Source organism: Diuraphis noxia, unplaced genomic scaffold (assembly GCF_037042655.1).
Source record: "Diuraphis noxia isolate RWA-SAM2 unplaced genomic scaffold, SU_Dnox_SAM2 contig0005, whole genome shotgun sequence".
In the NCBI taxonomy this organism is placed as follows: domain Eukaryota; kingdom Metazoa; phylum Arthropoda; class Insecta; order Hemiptera; family Aphididae; genus Diuraphis; species Diuraphis noxia.
The window spans coordinates 48,096,523-48,116,992 of record NW_028301715.1 but is presented as its reverse complement, the minus strand read 5'-3'; the positions used below and the strand labels follow the sequence as shown (position 1 = coordinate 48,116,992).

Below are 20,470 nucleotides of genomic sequence, written 5' to 3'. Positions count from 1 at the left end.
GTATAAATTCGTAACATTGTGAAAGCTTTGACTAAAAAAAAACCTTCGACCAAAATACATTTAATTTTTCATCTTATCGCGATACGTATTTTCGAGGAAGCAAAAGTTTCATTCGTCGTGTATCGAGATTCCGTTTTATCGATAGCTTCTTTGTACACCGTTGTACACCGCCGAGTGACCCGAATTGATTGTAATATTATTATAGTATTAATAGTATTATATTATTATTACTGTCCGCCAAAAGTGCAAGGTATTGTCCGTTTTCGTTCAGTTGCATTTGTCCCTGGGCGTCACACAGCTGACATCTATTTAGTAACATTGCATTATATATTTGTATTTTCTATACATAATATTATAGTATATAATATATACTGCAGTAGGTACCTATGCGCTGTAACACGTGGCGCATGCGTGACACCTGAACCAACAAGTGACGCCAGCAAAAAAAGTCGCGTGTGTGAAAACTCAATTGCACATAATATACAACGACTGCGATATTATATTATATTATATTATTATATTATGAGTAATATATTATAATGATTTACAACACGATACACGTGTATACGACGAGGTTGCGTTTTATATTTTTATATAAAGTTGAGCGCGTTGTTATTATTATGTATAGTATATTATATTATGTTGTGATGTATATGAATATTGTTTATTTGCGAGAGCGCGTTTATTAGCTTGGATGTGAAAATATATAAGTAATATATTATAATAGTATATTATATTGCAAGCATATGTAGGCATTGCATGAAATATACGCCAAACGCACGCAAATATTGTTTTAAATGTTTTGATACCTATAGTTTTGTATAATATATAATTTGTTGTTTGTCGTACCTACCTACGCGCGTTTCATATTATTTATAGCTACGGTATAATATATTATATTGTTTTATTATCAATAAAACAATATAATATATTGTTTTATTATCAATAAACTGTCGGTGGCCAACCGCAGTGGCTATATTATTTAATAATAACAATAATAATAAAATGACGTTCGCGGTGGCACATCTGTGCAAACCGCATATTATCATATTATTAAACATATCGCATAACTACTGCATAAACGCCTCGGCGACGGTTTTGTTCGTGTTGCGAACTGTTTATCCTTTCGTAATATCATTTTAATGTAGGTGTATGTATAGGTAAAGCGGTATGTGACGTTATAAACTATACAATATTTAATAAAATAATTGTTTAATCTTTGGTTCCATCTCTCTCTCTCTCTCTCTCATTCTCTCTCTCTCTCTCTCTCTCTCTCCGCCCCTCTCTCTGCGTTACCTGAGGTTAGGTTCTGAAGATAGTCGCTCTAATTTGTTTCGTTTTTTTTTTTTTTTTTTACTATTACTGCCCCGAGCAACCATCGATTGTAAAACGAAATTTTCATTTTTACACGAACACACATAATATTATATATATATATATATATATATATGGATACGGATACGATATCCCATAAAACTCACATCCAATACACTATTTGTGAGGCGGCGGCACCCTGGAGGGTTCGATATTCTCCGCCTGTACCCCCGCTAGCCTGAAAATTAACCAACCGATCAATCAATCTTTTATTTTGTATTTTTTTCCGCCCTTTTTTTCATCATCGTTCTTTGTGTGTGATAAAAAAATGTTACACAATTTTATTATTTTTTAATAACATTAAAACACTGCTGCAGGGTTTCCTATATAGTGTACGTCGTTCGCGTCTTTCAAGTGCGCGCACCACCACCAACACTCGTAGTGTGCTGTCCATTAGAGCCGCACGATAATATGACGTCATGTGTACGCAAGGATTGGAGAAGGTAAATGTGCAAAGAATGTTATACTATATGAGGTGTTTACACACGGCCTGACCGTATAATAATAATAATTACTATATTATTATTATTATTATGTGCATGCATATTGCATGTGCGTTACCGTCCGGCCGGGGGCTCGTTTTTCTTTTTAATATCTCTTTATAGTCTTTATAAATTATCGGTCGCCTACCACCACCGATATCATTGCCAGACGTTTGACCTCACGCCTGGTGGGCGGTGGCCATCACTAGCAACCCGCATAATCATGTGACTGAACGATGAAACTACGGACGGCTGATGTGACGGTGCAGCTCGAGTGGAAATTCCGATAAACTATACCCTTTGAAATTTATTAAACATGAAAATTTCATTACCTTATTAAATTAAAATATTGCCCACCTATTGATTTGACGGAGTTTCCAACTCACTACAAAATATGTCCACCGGGAGAAAAACATTTCGTTACGTTTAGAGTTAATAATTATTTATGCTTTATCGAGCGTGAGTAAATTATGACGTGTAGTCTTTCTGAATTAAATTTAATTATAATTTCAATACACTTTAAATTGAAAAACTGTATGAATTTATAACATATCATTATACCTATGATAGAAAATGTCGATGAACAAATTATCGCTTAGATAACAATAAGTATATTGCTGTAAAACCTATTATTAACATTTTATGATAATCACACGCGAGTGTGTGGTTTTTCAATTTTAAATGAATAAAAAGAGATTAAATACCCACCTCGTATATTTATATGTATACATAGGTAGCTTAGAATAAATTAACTTTTACTCGTACATTGTAAATAAATACATAACCCTATAAAGTATAAACAATATCAAACATTCACTTTCTTTGGAAACGAGGTATAGAACGATACTAAGTTAATTCATTTTGTTTACAGCACGCACGCATCCACAATAGTTAGAAAAATAATAGGTACCTGTACCTATTACCTAATATAAATATATAATACATCTGAATTTATGTCATATAAATAATTCTATATGCAACAAAACCAATACAAATATACATGTGTTATTATAAACGTTGTTATTATACGGAAATCAGATGGACTACTAAGGTGAGAGGTTTTGTATTGAAAAGCAATTTATATTCTTACATATATGTTATATTCGACTAATCTATTTATTTTATATTGAAACCTAAGGTTTATAACACACACACACACACACACACATATATATATACACTTACCAATTATTTTAAATGTTAAATATTATTATTATCCTATTCCTATCTTATCAATGAGTTTGATGACCATGTATGTCAGAAACATATTAAAATTTATTTATTTATTCTCAAAGTAATTGCAGCTTATCGATCTAATATTGATAACAATATAATATTATTATAGTAAGAGATTTAACAACAATAATGTTAATCTAAGAAAATACCACGGTGCATAAATCACTATTAAAACAGTTAATAAGTCTTAAATAATTCCACATATTTAATTAATTATCCATTTTAAGGTTTATGAGAATTACAAAATTAATGAACCTCTCTCTTCTATAGTTCCGCTAAAGTTTGATCAAACTTATCTGAAACAGTTATTGCGATCAGGAAAAGGAAAACGATGTTCATTCTTACCATCTAAATCTTAGTATTTAATATTTATTACAGACGTTTAATTTAATCGAAAAGTTAATTTTAACTGAATCATAATTACTAGAATAAGATATTTTCGCTCAAAAACAAATAATATACTTGTAGGTATATATCTTAATATCCAACTATATCAATAAAGGTTTTAAAATCATCAATAAAAATGAAATGTCGTTGATGTAAAACGATTTTAGAAATGTATATATTTTTAATTGGTTCAGAGTACCTACAACTCTTAAAAACCAAGTAAATCTTATTAAAATAAATCTAATGCTACATTATTTGCTTTTATATCAAACTAGATTTCGGCCAAACGAAAAATGTCATTAAAATACCCATACCCAACATTATATTATATTCAAGAAGATTTTAAAATAATCATTAGATGAACTTATAAAGCATTATGACTTTTGGAGGTATTTTGTATCAAAAAACTGCTCAAAGCAGTGATTTTCCAGTTGCAGAAATTCGGTTAAGCAATTATTTTTCTTATTTATCTTTCTCCTTTATCGCTTACCTATATTGTGAACAAAGTAAAAGTAATTTAATCATAATAATCATATTGTATAAAAAAAATATACATTTTCATTTTTAAATGTATCTAAATTCTAAAAGAATTAATAATAATTAACGAAATAATGAATTCCGCCGTCGAAAACAATGCATAAACGGTTGTGCGTGCTGACCAACCATAAATGCATAGGTATTGTTTGCAAAAACAATACCCATCGCTACGTAAGCCAATACAAGAAACGATTTTGTCGGCGATGTTTGTTTTATATGGAACGACATGAGTTTGTCTTAGTTTCAAATTAGAAATACCCGAAACTATTGGTTATACACGTTAGACCTCTACAATTCTCAAACTAAAGTTATAGAAACATAGTGGAACAAGCAGGATAAGAGAAATAAAGAAGAAAAATACTTGTCATTAAACCACTGAAGTTTGTTTTACACTTTCGATGTGACGTTGAATTGCCTTCTGCCAACAATAAATCTAGTCAGGTGAAGAATAAAAATACACTCAGACACCATATTATCAACAGCGTTTCGTGTATAACTCTACATGCAATATTAAAATAACATATTATTTTACAATTTAAGAACTAATTTTTCGATAATATTCAATAATATTATATGCATTGTATTTTGTTATATATTTTCTGTCATAATATACACTATGTTAAAATTTAATTTTGTTGTGTATTAATTGTTTTTGTCTATCTCATATGATACATTTTATACACAGTTATATACCCAAATTTTTTAAAAAGGTTCAAACCGTACATTTCATAACAAAAAATTAATCTATTATGCGTAGTCAAAACTAAATTTAATTTTTACATAACATATGAGTAGAATAATTTGTGCATCATTTAATTTGCATAACATATAAATTATAAAATACCATGACTGGCATGTAACTATTTTCAAAATTATTAAACACAAAGTTTAGTTAATTATAATAATAAAAAATGACTCCATATTTAACATCAAATTTAGCACGACACTTACTAAAATGTGATGAGTATTATAAATTTAATGAACATAAAAAGTACGAGAGAGTAAAAGACGAACAAGTGAACAACCCATTGTTATGAATTGGTAGTATTGATCAGTCACGCCACTGATTCGAGTAGGCCACATGCCAACATATCATAGAACAAAATGTCCTTAAGTTGCAATAGTGTTTAGCAGTTGACTTTATACGTGGAAGCTTACGAAAAACAAAGTATATCGAAAACATAGTCTTTTAACAGAAACAACTATTACAGTTTAAATTAAAATTTATATAGTAATGAAATTCTTTTTTTATTCATGGTTAAGCATCATCAACATGGTTATTAACTTTCAACGATATATATTTTAATTAAATAACAATAAATACAAAGAATTCACTAGATTGAGTTATACATATCAATATGTTTGAGAAATTAAATAATTCTATGGCTGAATGAAACTCTTATAATAGGAACCCAGATTAAACTTATAGACACATTGGGATATATATTTTTTTTTAACTGTAACAATCTCAAGACAAACAAATTATACCTTCAAAACTATTATTATCTAAATAACATGAAAAACTGAAGATTAAAAATTGTATACGATTTTAGGATGTCGTAAATGTGTGAACTTTAAAAATTAAAAATGTATAAACCAACGCTCTTCAAAATAATATTCAGTTAATTTATTATACCCGTGACATTATGATCTTTTGACGTGTTGAGTAATGGTATATTTTTAAGCATTTAACTCCTCGTGAAACAAAATTACTTATAAGATAATAAATACTGATCAAATGTCATCTATATATTATTATCACTATCAGCATCACTGATTAAATGTTTGCAATTTAATGTAATACAACTTTTTCCCTTAAACTTATACCTACTCGATTCTCCGTTGCAATTTATAAATATATTTGAATTTAGCTTCGGATTATTAACAAATGTATACATAATATTAAATTAAAGAATTAAATTATTTTTGTTTGCGTCAGTTCCATTTTCCGTGTTTAATCCTAGCTATCCTATAGCTGTGGAAGAATTAGAAATCACTTATTAGTATAGACAGTATGTCATCAGGACATAGATTTCGCTGACAATCAAAATTATGAAAATAAATCCCACGTCTACTTTAATTATTATTTTTATAAATACAAAAATACCACTTCACACTCCGCGACATCTATTTTCTATTATCTACACTCCGATAATCCGTATCCTATATTATAGCCATCCTATATATAGTTCTTATACTGCATTCACTCCATCGTCTTTCTTTAAAAATATTTCTCGGGCCATCTCCAATATTCTCAATACAAAATACATTTTAGCACAATAATAGAAATACTTTTTCTTTATTTCACAGATTGTATCAATCCCACACTTTTCATATAATTGTTTGTCTTTTATCAATATTCTTATGCTTCGATAATGCTTCAAAAATATTTACAGTATATTACTCTCGAAAAGTCGAAAACGATCAATCGTGACTATTCATTTTTAACTATTATTCATATTATATCATACGAATTTTAAATGAGATGTTGAGAATAAGAGATTTTCACATCGTGACTTTCAATTTCTCACCAATTAATATAGTTAAATAATAATAAAAATTTTTTTCAGTCGAAATTAACTCTTAAAATCATGAACCTTAAGTGTTTTTTGTACTTGCATAAAAATAAATACCTTGTTCTGGTTTCCAATTTACATGCCTAAAATATGTATACATTACATTGATTTAAATTTTTTAGGGATAATATGTTTCCTCGCCAAATGAATAATTTTACCAGATATATTTTCAAACTGAATTCAGAAATCTGAAGATAAATAATAGTATAAAAAAATATTTGCTATAATGTCGTTAATATCGTTTTAAAGAATATTTTGGGAATATATTTAAAAATTCTTAAGCTGTATATTCATAACATGTTTTTCTAGTAGAAGATTTAAATAGTTTTACCATTATCTAACAACATTAAGTTTAAAATTAAATTTAACTTGGTTCGAGTTACTTGATAAACCTTAATAACTCTTCTGAAATAAATTTAAAATTTACATCCAGTGTGACAATGTGCAATGAATAATGTATTATTTAATATGAAAACTAGGTAATTAATATCAAATATTATTTTATTATGAAATATAATTATACCCGCAGTAACTTAAAAGAACGCCTAATCTCGTAAATTGATTAATATAATATGTAACCATCGTTATTGTTCGTATGAAAAACTTAATTGTTTCATAACAAAGACGGCACAATTAATTTTTAATAAACATTGGATATGGTATACAAACGTAATGACATTTTATAATTATTTATCCTGTTTGGATTTTATTTTTATTAAATACAAAATGTTATCGTGGGTGGACGGTGATGTGCACCTTGATAGTTAATACGCATTATTTTAAATTGTAACTCATACCATTGTTGACTTTTCCATTAGTATCTACAACAGGCAATGACTTCTGATATTCAATAAAACAAAATTTAGTCTAAGATATTTTACTAAAACCAGCAATACCAAACAATTCACATACCATTTGCAAATAAAACCGCAAAGTTAACCGCACATATTTCTGTGCACGTTCGAAATATTAGTGTAGTCTGTTCGCTCAATACTGTCTAGGTGCCCGCAACAGTGTTCGGTTTTTTTTTTTTATATATATATTCAATTTATTCCACCCAAACCTATGTCAATGTTTTTTTTTTGTTTTATATTTTATGTTCATCGTCGAAAACCGTGTTACCGTAAACGCCTATCGAATTTAAACGATTAATAATATAATGTTATTTATTGTGCAACAAAACTAATTGTCTAGAGATTATATTGGCGTAAAATGAAGTTCACTAGAACTTTTTGAAAAGTTAAATCCTAAAACTTTTTTACACACTTTGATAGCCCATACTAGGTCACACGATGGGTGTTGCACAATTATTTACCGTAAATCTAATTGTTTACCACAAAACTTGTGTGCAGTAACACTATTGTCTATGAGTCATTACGTTTGTTATAAAATATATACTCGGTGCAATATTATATTGTAAGACGTCTATTTAATTACGTCAATTCAAGTATAATGATCGATATAAAAATTTTAAGATATTTCATTTAAAATTATAAATACTTTTGACTTTCTATACAACTGTTTTGCGAAACAGTGATCATAGCTCCCGCGTTGAAAATAATTCAAACATATTAATTAAATATGAAAATTCATTGATTATTAATCGATCATTTGTATATTAAAAAGTAATGCGTTTATTAATTTTCAATAATATTAAAAATCATATTTTCAAATCGAACTAAAAAAACTATTAGGCGCACCCACATTAAAAGTGAAAACGGAAAACAAACCAAACGAGGTTCGATAAAAATAAAAATGTTAGTACATATATATTTTCCGTAATGTATTAAACACGCGGCGTAATGATTTTATGTTTATTAGGTATCGTTTATTTGTTTAGAATAACATTGTTTCTAAACGAATAAATCGAAATACTGTTGACCGATATTTGCATACAATATTTTCATCGGTTTGCAGACTGGAATCGTTTTGTTTAATGTTGTACAATATATTCCTTCAGTGTTATAACTTATAACGTTTGAAATATTGATAACACACACTGTGCATTCGTATTTTATCGTTGGTTATCGACTCGAGGAAAACGCAACGCATGGCGGTGGTATGGAGGGGAAGTACGGGGACGCCAACATCCGCATATAGTCCACAGATATTCGGAAACGGTCCACTAATAATGATTACAGACAGTATATATTTACGCTGGAATTCAAAAGATCTCTTACACGTTATATGCCTATTTCCTGTCTGTTGTGTGCAGCTATATAGTAATAGTATGCCTACCGCCAGGGTTGTGATATTTGTTGCTTTTTGATATCCTCGTTGCGACCAGGGGTGGTGGTGTCGGCAAATCATATAAAAGTCCATATATAATATACACCAACGGCTGTGGCTCAATAATATTATTAGGTATACAATAGATTATCGCGCAGACGTCTATATTGTCAACAAACAAAAAATAAAATGGCAGCGCGAGTGTATAGGTACTATACAGTCCATGGCTTAGGTATAGATCGTGCCCTTTTGAGCTATAATTGTAATTCCTTAACATGATAAATTAATTATTGCATTATAGTCATCAATGCATTTTTTAAACTAGTAAACTATCAGGTGACACGAATGTCATCCAGTTAAAATATTTTGTCACCTAGTTTCACTGTACGACAAACAATCCTCAAAAGTTGAATTATTGTACTACGTATGTAAAAAAAAAAAAAAATAATTAAGCAATGAAAAAATATTCAATCTTCCTTGAAACCAGTGGCGTAACGATAGGGTGGTATGACGGGCAACGGGCCCATGACTCTAGAGGTCCCTTCAAGAAAAAAAATAGTACACTCAAAAACAAATCACCATTAATGAAATTTATAAATACGATTCCGTTTAAAAATATATGTATATTCTTGTAAAATAAAATAAATTTAATAACTGATCACGATTTATTTATAGATTATTTTATTTACCAGTCCGTTGACATTGTCGATATTAATATTATTATACAATATTTAATGATATTGGTATTTGTAGAATGGAAATAACAATGAAGCGTATCACAATCGCTTGTCTTTGAAACCGAACGTAACATTTTAGCTGTAAGATCAACTCTTAAAAATCAAATAAGTCAACTTAATTCAACTAGAGATCTTGCTCAACTTTTAATCGTGAAACATCATTCTTTAACAGCCAGTTTCCCAGAAGTATGTACTGCTCTTTTATTATTTTTGACAATTCCTGTTACATCTGCAAGCGCGGAACGGTCATTTTCGAAACTAAAAATTAATAAAGGATATTTAAGGAGTACAATGATGCAAGATCGTTTAAGTGGCCTGGCGTTAATTTCAATCGCACAAGAAACAGCCCGAGAATTTGACTTTGAAAATTTAATCGATATGTTTGTCGAAGCAAAAGCAAGAGAGAAGAAATTTTTAATATTTAAATTTTGTATTGCTTTGTATATATTTTTTAAACCAAAAGAATGTTTAGTAAAATTTTACTATAAAAATAATATTACACTAAACATGTTTTGTATTGTTTATAACCTTAAAGGGTAGAATTCTATGGGTGGTTAGTTTTTGTAGGCTATTCCTCATATCACTTTCTTCCAAATTTATAAAACTAAGGGCCCGATTGGATTATTTTGCCACGGGCATTAAATGTTCTGGTTACGCCACTGCTTGAAACTACCTCTTGTTTCAAACAAATTATAACACATCTTCATTGGCTTTTACATTCTATCATTAATATTTATTTTTAATAATTATGAGGGGAGGAGCGACCATGAAATAGTTCTATTATACTCTACTAAAATTAGTATAATTTAATATATATTTTTGAGAATATTCTTCAACCCTTGAAAATTCCATAGTAAATTCACTGGAAATAGTATTACGATTTACGATAACCTAGTAAGTACAGCGTTTACCCAAACCGTGGTCCGCTGACCCCTAGGTGTCTACCGGAGGGGGGTCTGAGGATTTTTATTATTTATTAAATTGTTAGATTAGGCTATTTTTATCGCGTGGTCCACAATCGTTTTAACTAAGTGGTCCGGCGGAGAAAATTTTTGGGAAAACGCTGACCTATAATATTTAAGCCATGGCTATACACCTATACACCTACCATCATCGACGTTCTCACTGCAGGGGGAGAAGTGTACGCTGAACGGGTTTGAATAATAGATTTGTGAGGGCCGAACAAGTCCAAGCTGGGACAGCGGGTACGTACAATGCTCAATAAATAATTATTCATAGCTCAATAGTTGCAGACTTGCAGTTATCCAAAAAGCGTATCGCACTACCGATAATAATTATTCATTTCTGCAGTGTTTAACAGGATGTGTCTACACATACAACTGTGGGTGTGTTGTGAATTGTATACAAGATATCTAAAAAGGTTATTTTTTTGTTTTCGAGTTAAAAATGTTTAACTAGATAGTCACGTATACATAGGTCATTTTGTACATGAAAAGAATAGGCCACGTGGTAAATAATAATAATACGTTCGCGGTGTCTGATTTGAAACCCTGCGTACACCTGCAGTGTTACATACACTTGCTTAGAGTTGTATGAAAACCGATAGGTACCGACAAAACTCTTCGTGTTGTAATAATAATAATAATAATAATAATATTATAATAATCATCGGTCCCTCGGTTGAAATGTTTGGCATTTCCGTATATATTATATGATATCGTGCTACCTTCTATATATAGGTACGTACATTCAATATTATATTATACATATATATATATATATATATATACGAGGAGAAAACACGCCAAAAGTGTATAGGCGTAAGTGACGATCGCGTACAAAACGGTGAACGAAAACAATGGTTTCTGAGCTCGCGTGTGCCCGTGTGGGTGATATGTCAGCACGTGTATGTGTAATGTATGTGTGTGTGTGTGCGTGCGTGCGTATCTCTCGTATATGACGGTTAGCAGTGGACACGTTTTCATTGATACCCGACACGAGTGCGGTAGGTCTATACATAATCGTATATTATGTATGATGGGAAGAAGCTCGGCAAATCGATCTCAGCTGTGCACAAAGTGTCTGTGAAATGAAACGTGGTGCGGAGAAATGTGATGATATTTCCGCCGCCGTTAACTTCGCGACTGATAACCGTATATATATATATACGCTATTATAAACAATATATGACGACGCGTGAGAGTATATAGTTTGGATGTGTGTCCAAAGACATAAAAGTACATATAATCGTCATGTTATGACGTACACAACCATCGACTGTCCACCACATATACATATACCTATATCTACTATGGGTGGCGAAAACTCGTGTGGGTACTGTCATAATAATTACTATGCATCATTATAATATATATATATATATATATATATATTACATACCGACGAGTATATCGTAAACGTAATGATGTATTATTAGGGCAGGGTAAAGCCGCGGCGACGGCGGTGTTCGCTGTGCCCAACAACAATGATAATAATATAATACATATAAATTACGTATCGTCTACGACACTTGATCAATATTGTTGGTTTTTAGCGGCCAAAAGGAAAGAAAACGAGTTCGCATTCGGCAGGAAGAAAATCTAGTTCATATAAAATATACCAGCGTGACGTCACGACGTGTACGGCGAGTGGGCTGGCGTCACCAGTCGGCGAGTGGAAACTCGATTTTTCTCGTAAATTTTGTTGAAAACAATTTTTTCCCCGCGCCCTCCTCCGATCCACCACCCCGCAACTATCCTCCCCGGACGACACCGCATACCCATATAACTACACTGTGCTCCTCGTCCATGACGGTTCCTTACCTCGAGGCAGCGGGTAATGAGATTGTCAAAATCCGACTATAGCGTATAATACAATATATATACATATGATGTATAAAATAGTATTCGGATTGTCGTAAAATAACCATAAAATTATTATTATTATACCTAATATACCTAATATACATTACATATATATATTAACCGCGGTGGTAGTGCTGACTTAAAGACAATCGTAATTTGTTTTATTATTTTGGAATACGAGTCGACGACGTATGGCGGAAGATTCCGGCGATGACCAAATAGAATGGAGTCGCGGGAAACGGTTTTCGCTGCATGTTTCAGTGTGTTTATGACGAGTAGGTAATATGATATTATTCGACGCGTAAACTCTTTTTACGCATGACCATCTCGTATTATCAAAATTTATTTTTATTATTATTATTACTATATCCGGTAAAGTTTTTGATCCGTTTATATGTTGCACGTGTCGCGCGACAACTGACGATCAAAGGTTTGCGCCGGCCTAACAGTATATAATAATGATATACCTACGCGAAAATTGTGATTTAATATAATAAAAATGTCAATTTTTCGTGCCGGTCTCTTCAAACCATTTATTATACACACTATACATAGCTATATCCGGAAATTAGAAAAGTTGCGGTGGGCTGATAATAAAATAATATATTATATTATTTTATATAAAATTCATAGCGTGCGGGAGCCCGACCGTGTTGGCAACAGAGAGTGGTTTCTTTTCGGCGAGTTTTCAACCAAAAGGTCCAATTCAACCCACTCTTTTCCTCTGTGTCACTCTCACTCGATCTCTCTCTCTCTGCGCTGTATAAAACGCACACACACACACGCTCTGGCGTTGGTGGCCCAGTTCCATTGTAAAAGAAATTGGCGACGTGCCTAATTAGTTTTGCAGACGAATTTTTCCCGCGGCGGCAAGGGTGAAGGCGCGAGGGTGAGTCGTAACGGCGGCGGATGAATAAAAACCGTCATGGAACGCACGCGAGGACGATAAACGGAAAAAAAATTGCAAGAAAAATTCACTCTGCCACGCTGCGGCGATATCGTTTTTTTTTTTATGCGCGCAGTTTTTCGCATCGTCGGGGTGCGGTGGGCGGGTAGGTGGGTGGACGTGGTGGAGGTGAGGCACGCATCGTGACGTGTACTTACGGCGACGCGTGGCCAGTCGTAGTAATATAGCGTAGTGCGTATCGCAGTCGGAAGTGACGGCTGTGGCGGCGGCGGTGGAGGTCGTCCTATATAGCGGCGGTTGTGGAGGCGGCGGCCACGATGGTGGCGGTGACGTCAGTGCTTATATATTATTATACTACGGAAATCTCGTATTTCGACGAGAAACTTTGATAATAGCAGCGGCTGTACCTGAGTGATAATAGCTTTGCGAGCGTGATGAGGTGCGGCCGCCGTTCGATAACACAAAAGCGGCGACGGCAGTGGAAAATGACGGCGGCGCGACGATAACGGCGGCGGCGACGACGACGACGACGACGAAAACGGCTACGACGAGAACGGCTACGACGACGGCAACGGCGACGGCCGTGCGGGGCGAACGTGCACTCGGCGGTGCGACTGACCACTGCGAGCGCAGCGGAGTCAGCGGCAGCGATAAGGGCCAGCGGTGTCGGACGCGTTGTTGTTGTTGTTGTTGTTGTTGGTGCTGCTGCCGTCGGACGGTGGCATCGACGACGACGGACGTAGGAAGCGACACGAGACGGCGGCGGCGGCGGCGAAAGCTGCGATACGGGTGCGCCGTAACGACGGCGGCGATAATAAAGCTCCGAACGGCTGCGGCATCGCCACTGACGGGCACGAAAAAGTATCGGCCGGCGCGCCGCAAAGTTGGTAGCACGGTGTGTTGTACGCGTGTGTACGACTACGTCATAGCCCATACAGAATGCGCGTATATTGTATATATATATATATATGTACGACACCGCTCGGTCTGCACGTCTCGCGCGCACAGTCAGCTGAGCGGAGCGTATCGCACCCTCTCACGCGTTCGCCGGCCCGCAGCAGAAGGGTAGTAGTGGAAAGGCCGTCATCGCCACCACCGCTAACACCGCCGCCCCGTCTCGGATGCGCGCGCATCAAAGTCGTATTCTCCCGCATGTCGCGTGATAACGTGCCGTACACACGTATTCATATATATATATATATATACAATAATATGTATCACGTCGTATATACCTCTACATATATGTATGATACGCATACGCGCAGACAATGACACCGCCACCGAAACCGACACCACGTCCTGTTCATCTACTTCTACTTTTTCTTCTTCTTCTTCTTCTTCTTCTTCTGCTCTATCTGTTCTCCGCCGACTCCGCTGCCACCGTGTCGCCGCCGCACGCACGATATCATACCCGCCGCGCGTCGGCGTTCGTTTATATAGACGAAACTTTCTGCTCTCATTCTTGCGCCCATTCTGCCACCGCTGCATAGTATCATATTATTATAGTCGCCGCCGCCACTGATGACCAACCGCCGGCCCATCCCTCCTTCAACCCCTTTCAACCCTTCTCACGAGTCCACGCACACGGCCATTATGCCCCACCGGTGTGATAAGCAGATAAGTCATATATCTCGGTGCATTGTCATTTGTGTGCCTATATACAATATAATAATATATATACAGGGTGCCCCGCGAGGATTTACCCATTGCGATATATCCCGAAATATTAATGGTGATATCGAAATTCTGGTTTTGTAATAAGACTCACAGCTAGGGATAAGAACTACAATTATTTCATTTTTAAATTTATTTTAATGTTTGGATAAAAAAGTTAAAAAATTTATTTTTTTATTTAATTATTTCCAAAAAAAATTAAAGATAGCCATTTTGTAGAGTTTATTTTTCTGAAAATATTGACGTTTCAAAATTTTATTTTCATTAATTTCCTGATTTCTAATATTTTTTTCTAGTTTTTAAGAAATAAAATATGATGATTATAAATTTATAACTATTACTTATTAGGAACACGGAAAGTATTCGGCCGGCCGTATGGTACTGCGCGGGGCGCGGCGGATCACATGTTTGATAACATGACGGTGTTAAATAATTCGCAATTTTTCTCGAAACTAAAAAAATATAAAAAATCATGAAATTAATGAAAATACAATTTTGAAACGTCAATATTTTCAGAAAAATAAACTCAACAAATTGGCTATCTTTAATTTTTTAACTTTTTTACCAAAACATTAAAATATGAAATAATTGTAGTTCTTATCCTTGTGAGTCTTATTACAAAACCGGAATTTCGATATCACCATTATTTCGAGAGATATCGCAATGGGTAAATCCTCACGGGACACCCTGTATATGTATCATCACATCATGCGAGTGTAATAATAATAGTAATAATAATAATGTAGACATGACCGCAATACGATCCATATACGTGACCTCCGCCGTCGGATCCATATGGTAATAATAAAAAAAATTTTTATTTTTATCTAGTGTTTATACAATAGTATTACTTACATAAAAAAAAAAAAGTACAACAAGCATAAAGGATGTTTTAATTATAATATAAGTAGCAGCTTGAATGTCTTGATCGGAGAACCAACCAGCGAAGGCACTTCATCGGCATGAATTTACAAATTATTTATTATTATTATTATGTTTAATTATGTATAAGATCTCGAGGCCACAGTCTACTGGGAGGATTCCCGGGGATGGAGATGGATAGTAACTTTTTAACACGAGGATTAGTGTGATTTTGAAGCCGATTTCTGAATTTAGAGCAAAATATAGCTTGGCTGTTTCGATGACTAGAAATATGGAGATCTGTATGAAGGGTGTGGCTAACATAATAATAATTACGAATAATTTAAAATACGCGCGTATTAAAAACGGATGACCTACTAGATTAATATTATGATATAAACCCGATTTCCTCTTTTTGTTTCATCGATTTATCAATATCTTCCGACACACTTAAACATAAATTACCGCCGACCATCGTCCCCCCGCGATTCATAATAGTAATATATATATATATATATATATACAATATGTACAAAATAGCTCTTTCCTATAATATATTAATATATTGTCAATAATAGGAGTGTAAGTGATAAGTCGTCGAGCATTCGTCTACTTCAACGTCGCATCAGTTCACCAATAAGTGTTGAGCTGCAGTATCATACAAGTACTTTCTAATGTTTGGTGTACAGTATATTATAATAATACAGTGGACGCCGCCGCTTATATAAGACTCACTAGTCACTATACGGATATAATAAGTTTAATCACTTCACAGACACAAAATCGTCTAGAACGGTCCGGAAGTATCCAAATACACATTAAGAAAAATTCGATTATAAGACTCGCCATCACTTCGTTTGTAAGAATCAAATTTCGTAAAAAAAAAAAAAAGGGTGGAAAATAAATATTTTTGATTAACATTTAGAAATAAATTTGTTTTCAAAAATAACATGTTTTTGTTAATTATTACTGATTTCGATTTATGGCTTATAATTTATTATCATTATAATTTATTTATTTATCTATTATTTATTATTTATGATTTATAATGTGTGTACCTATACCTATGTGTACAACGGTTTTATCATATTTTTTTTTTTTCATTTATTCGCACGAATTAAGTGATGTGTATAATATGCATGTATTATAGCAATATAAAAATATAAATGTGATAAAATTAAATTCATGAATATAATAGGCTCTTGGTGGTTCTTTTTCACTTCGCCTATAATATTCATTCGGTTATAAGAATCATTTTGTGTGCTGGTCTCAAATTGAGTGTAAGTCGTATAAGCGCCGTACACTGTGTAGTATTTAATGGAATAATTTATGATTCATCGCTGATTGTTTGTTGAGGGTCACTATTCGGATTATAAATAATTATTATTTTCAATAATATAATGATTTTTCCGACCCGGTGAAACATTATGTTACGTGAGGATATGGTTGTTTCAACTTTTTAATACGCACACCAAACTAAACCACGCAGACCCACATTAAGCCATCATTCATTAAAATATAGTGTTATTTATTTAGAATTTGTCATTCGACTAAAGAGCCAAACGGCGAATGCGAAAAAAAGTGATTAGTTTTTAACGGAAATCATATTGTGTAGATTATTATTTAACTCGCCGTGTAATATATAGATTTATCATGTTCTGTTTTTTGATCGATATTTTGTAGTCGCGAAGAATTTTAACTACTAATTACAAAGGTCTAAATTCGTACCGTAATTATAATTTTTATTAATTGAGGTTTGCAGAATGATTTATGAGTTGCACCGAGATGATTATTACACCGTATTAGAAAAAGATGTAAAAATAAATTATCTTAGAAGTTTTTAATTGCTTAAAATATTGAATTAATTTTGAAAACCATTATGTTAGCACAATTTCAGAATATTTATAATATTATATATTCGAACAGAGATATTATATCAATGTATTAAAATATTAAATATATTTTACTATACATTATTAGCCTTATTTATAGCGTTGTTTATGAATACTGAATACCTAATTTAATCTCCTGCACATTTTAACCGTGATAAACTAATAGTATTTACCCCCTACAAAGTAAATATTTGTTATTTAATTTTACCTAACATAATTCCGTTATGCTCTGAGAGAATTTTCAATTAATCAATAGTCGGAAACATAACGCAGTATTGCCCTCAGGTACTCCGTCGTTATACAATAATGTTTAATTGGTAATATATATTTTACGAATTTACGATAAGATAATAATTATAATTGTTACAATGCAAAAAAAATACGAACTTAACATTTTTTTTTTCAGCATAAATAAATACGATTATTTTAATTGTCCTTTTTTTTTTTAATATTAACATTTTTATCAATACATTTTTTTATACACAAACTATATTGGTTTATACTATTTTTTTCCTTCAGTTAACTACGCCTACCCGTCTAATTTTTTTTAAATTGTTTTATACGCAAATATATTTATATTGAGTACCACATTTTACACTATAATATTATAAAAAAAGTATTAAGCTATATAAATATAAATTACAGTTGTAACACATCGATAACAATTAAAATAACAATTTATATATATATACACTGCAGGCCCTATTGTATGCAACATTTCGGACTACACACTTAATTTTACTGGTTTAAGCAGAAATTTTATTCTCGCTACACAGTCTTAGAAAAAGCAATGTATTACATATACATATATATAGGTATATGCATATAAATATAATAATTTAACAATGCATTTAAATAAAACAACGAAATTCAGGAAATACTCGTGTTTCCTAGTAGCTGGCATATTATTTAATTTTGGTTTTGTAGACCGTAGTGCACACATGTTCAAATCGTAGTGCACACTTGTACATTCGTAGAGCACTTTGTGTGTCGTGGTGCACATTGTGTGCCGTGAATTCGTGATGGACATAAAAATAAGGCCAACCGTATATAGTATGTATATAAACCATACAACCATACATTTTTTTATGCTCAGTTTGCTTACGAATACAATTTTAATTGAAATAATTGTAGCCTATATACTGACTTTAATTTTAGATTCTGAGCTGAGCGAGGAATGTATTGATTTTACCATGATGTGTGTGTGTGTGTGTGTGTCATCACGATTTGGGGCTGTAAAAATGCTTCGATTTTCGTCTTCAGTGCCTTGTTAGATCAGAAAGTGAATATAGTTGGTACTTTGGGGGATCAAAAGTGAAAAATCTAGATATTTCTCTAAATAATCGGGATAAACAGACTAAAAATTAAGGGAAATTTTACGCACCATCAATTTTCGACGAAATCGATTTTGGTTTTTGATGTAACTTTAAAACAAATGACAAAAAATAGATACATGAAATGTTCACTGAATGTTTATATAAGTATATTATAAGCACCATGCAATTTTCAAAAAATTTTGACTGAAGTTGAACTATTAATAGGCATATGCAACTTTCGATCATTATTAGTTTTATTTAAATTAATATCGATAAAAATGTATTGTGTTTTTAAACTTAAACAGTTAAACATCAGTCGCTTGACACTATTATGATAATTATTGTAGCCCCTGGTTATATCTTGTATTACAATAATGTATTAATTTTAGGTAAATAGGAATTTCCTGTTGACCGAATCCTATTATGGAAATTAATTTAAAAATCCTTCTATTGTTGAACGAAATGTATTTATGAGAGGAATATAATAAAATAATATCAAAGGTAATCTGTTCGTACTCCAAGTTGTCTTTCTTAATATTTATCTCAACAAAGAATAGTCATTTATACAATAAGTACTAAACCTGAGTTGCCAAATAAAAGATAAAACTAAATATATGATTCAGGAAATACTAAATAATTGTGCACATAACAACGTAGAATTTATATGTGTAGTAGTAGTAGTAGTTTAAGCTAGCTACTTTTATAATAGTACCACATTTAATAAGAAATACTGAAATAGTCTAAGGTTAAAATGAAATTTCTTAAGCCATTTTCGTATAGCTTTGTACTTATAAAAACATAAATTATGAGGATAAAATAATATAATAAATTTTAAAAAAATTCACATAATTGTTCTTCGTGTGCAATGATAATTTAGTTTTCGGTTAAAATATTAATGCACCCTGTGGCGAGGAAAAAATATTTTTTGAAACATAAATATTCTTTAATTTTAATTTTGATTTCAACATTAAAATATAAAATATGTTATGCATAAATAATAAATATAAACATTTTACGTATATTTTATAGTTTTATACTACACAATATTATAGAGGTACAATTGAAAATAAATTGAAGTTTTAGAGTAGGACCTAAGTTTGAACACTTTTTTTATTGATAAAGCATCGACTACAATAGATTATTAGCTAAAAATTACTAAATTATTGGACTCAATTTTTTTAGCTATATCCTATATGGAGTGATATTCAAATTGTACAATTCAATTTTTTTTATCTACCTACAGTTTTGTATAAAATATATCATACATGCAGTTAAATTAAACAATATAAATTGCATTATAAAAATTTGCTTTTTTTGTACCTATACCAAACACATTTTCTAATATCATTGCTATAGCCGCTATTTTATCAATTATTAATAATTAATATGCAATTAGATAGGTTCCTACTCGTACTGTAGGTAAATACCGGCGATTTT

General features: G+C 32.2%; 1 protein-coding gene across 7 annotated transcripts in view; it reads right to left on the bottom strand.

The window, feature by feature from the left end:
- unc-13 (protein unc13 homolog) overlaps positions 1 to 14,121 on the bottom strand; it is a 184,946-nt gene extending 170,825 nt beyond the window's left edge. For 6 of the 7 annotated variants that reach the window (XM_089229892.1, XM_089229890.1, XM_089229894.1 and 3 more), the window contains exon 1: positions 13,698 to 14,121. The gene's annotated coding sequence lies outside the window, so the exon portion shown is untranslated. Of the gene's footprint in view, positions 1 to 13,487; positions 13,638 to 13,697 lie in introns of those variants that run through there. The other variant, XM_089229891.1, reaches the window with a different exon arrangement.
- Positions 14,122 to 20,470: the final 6,349 nt, after the last annotated feature.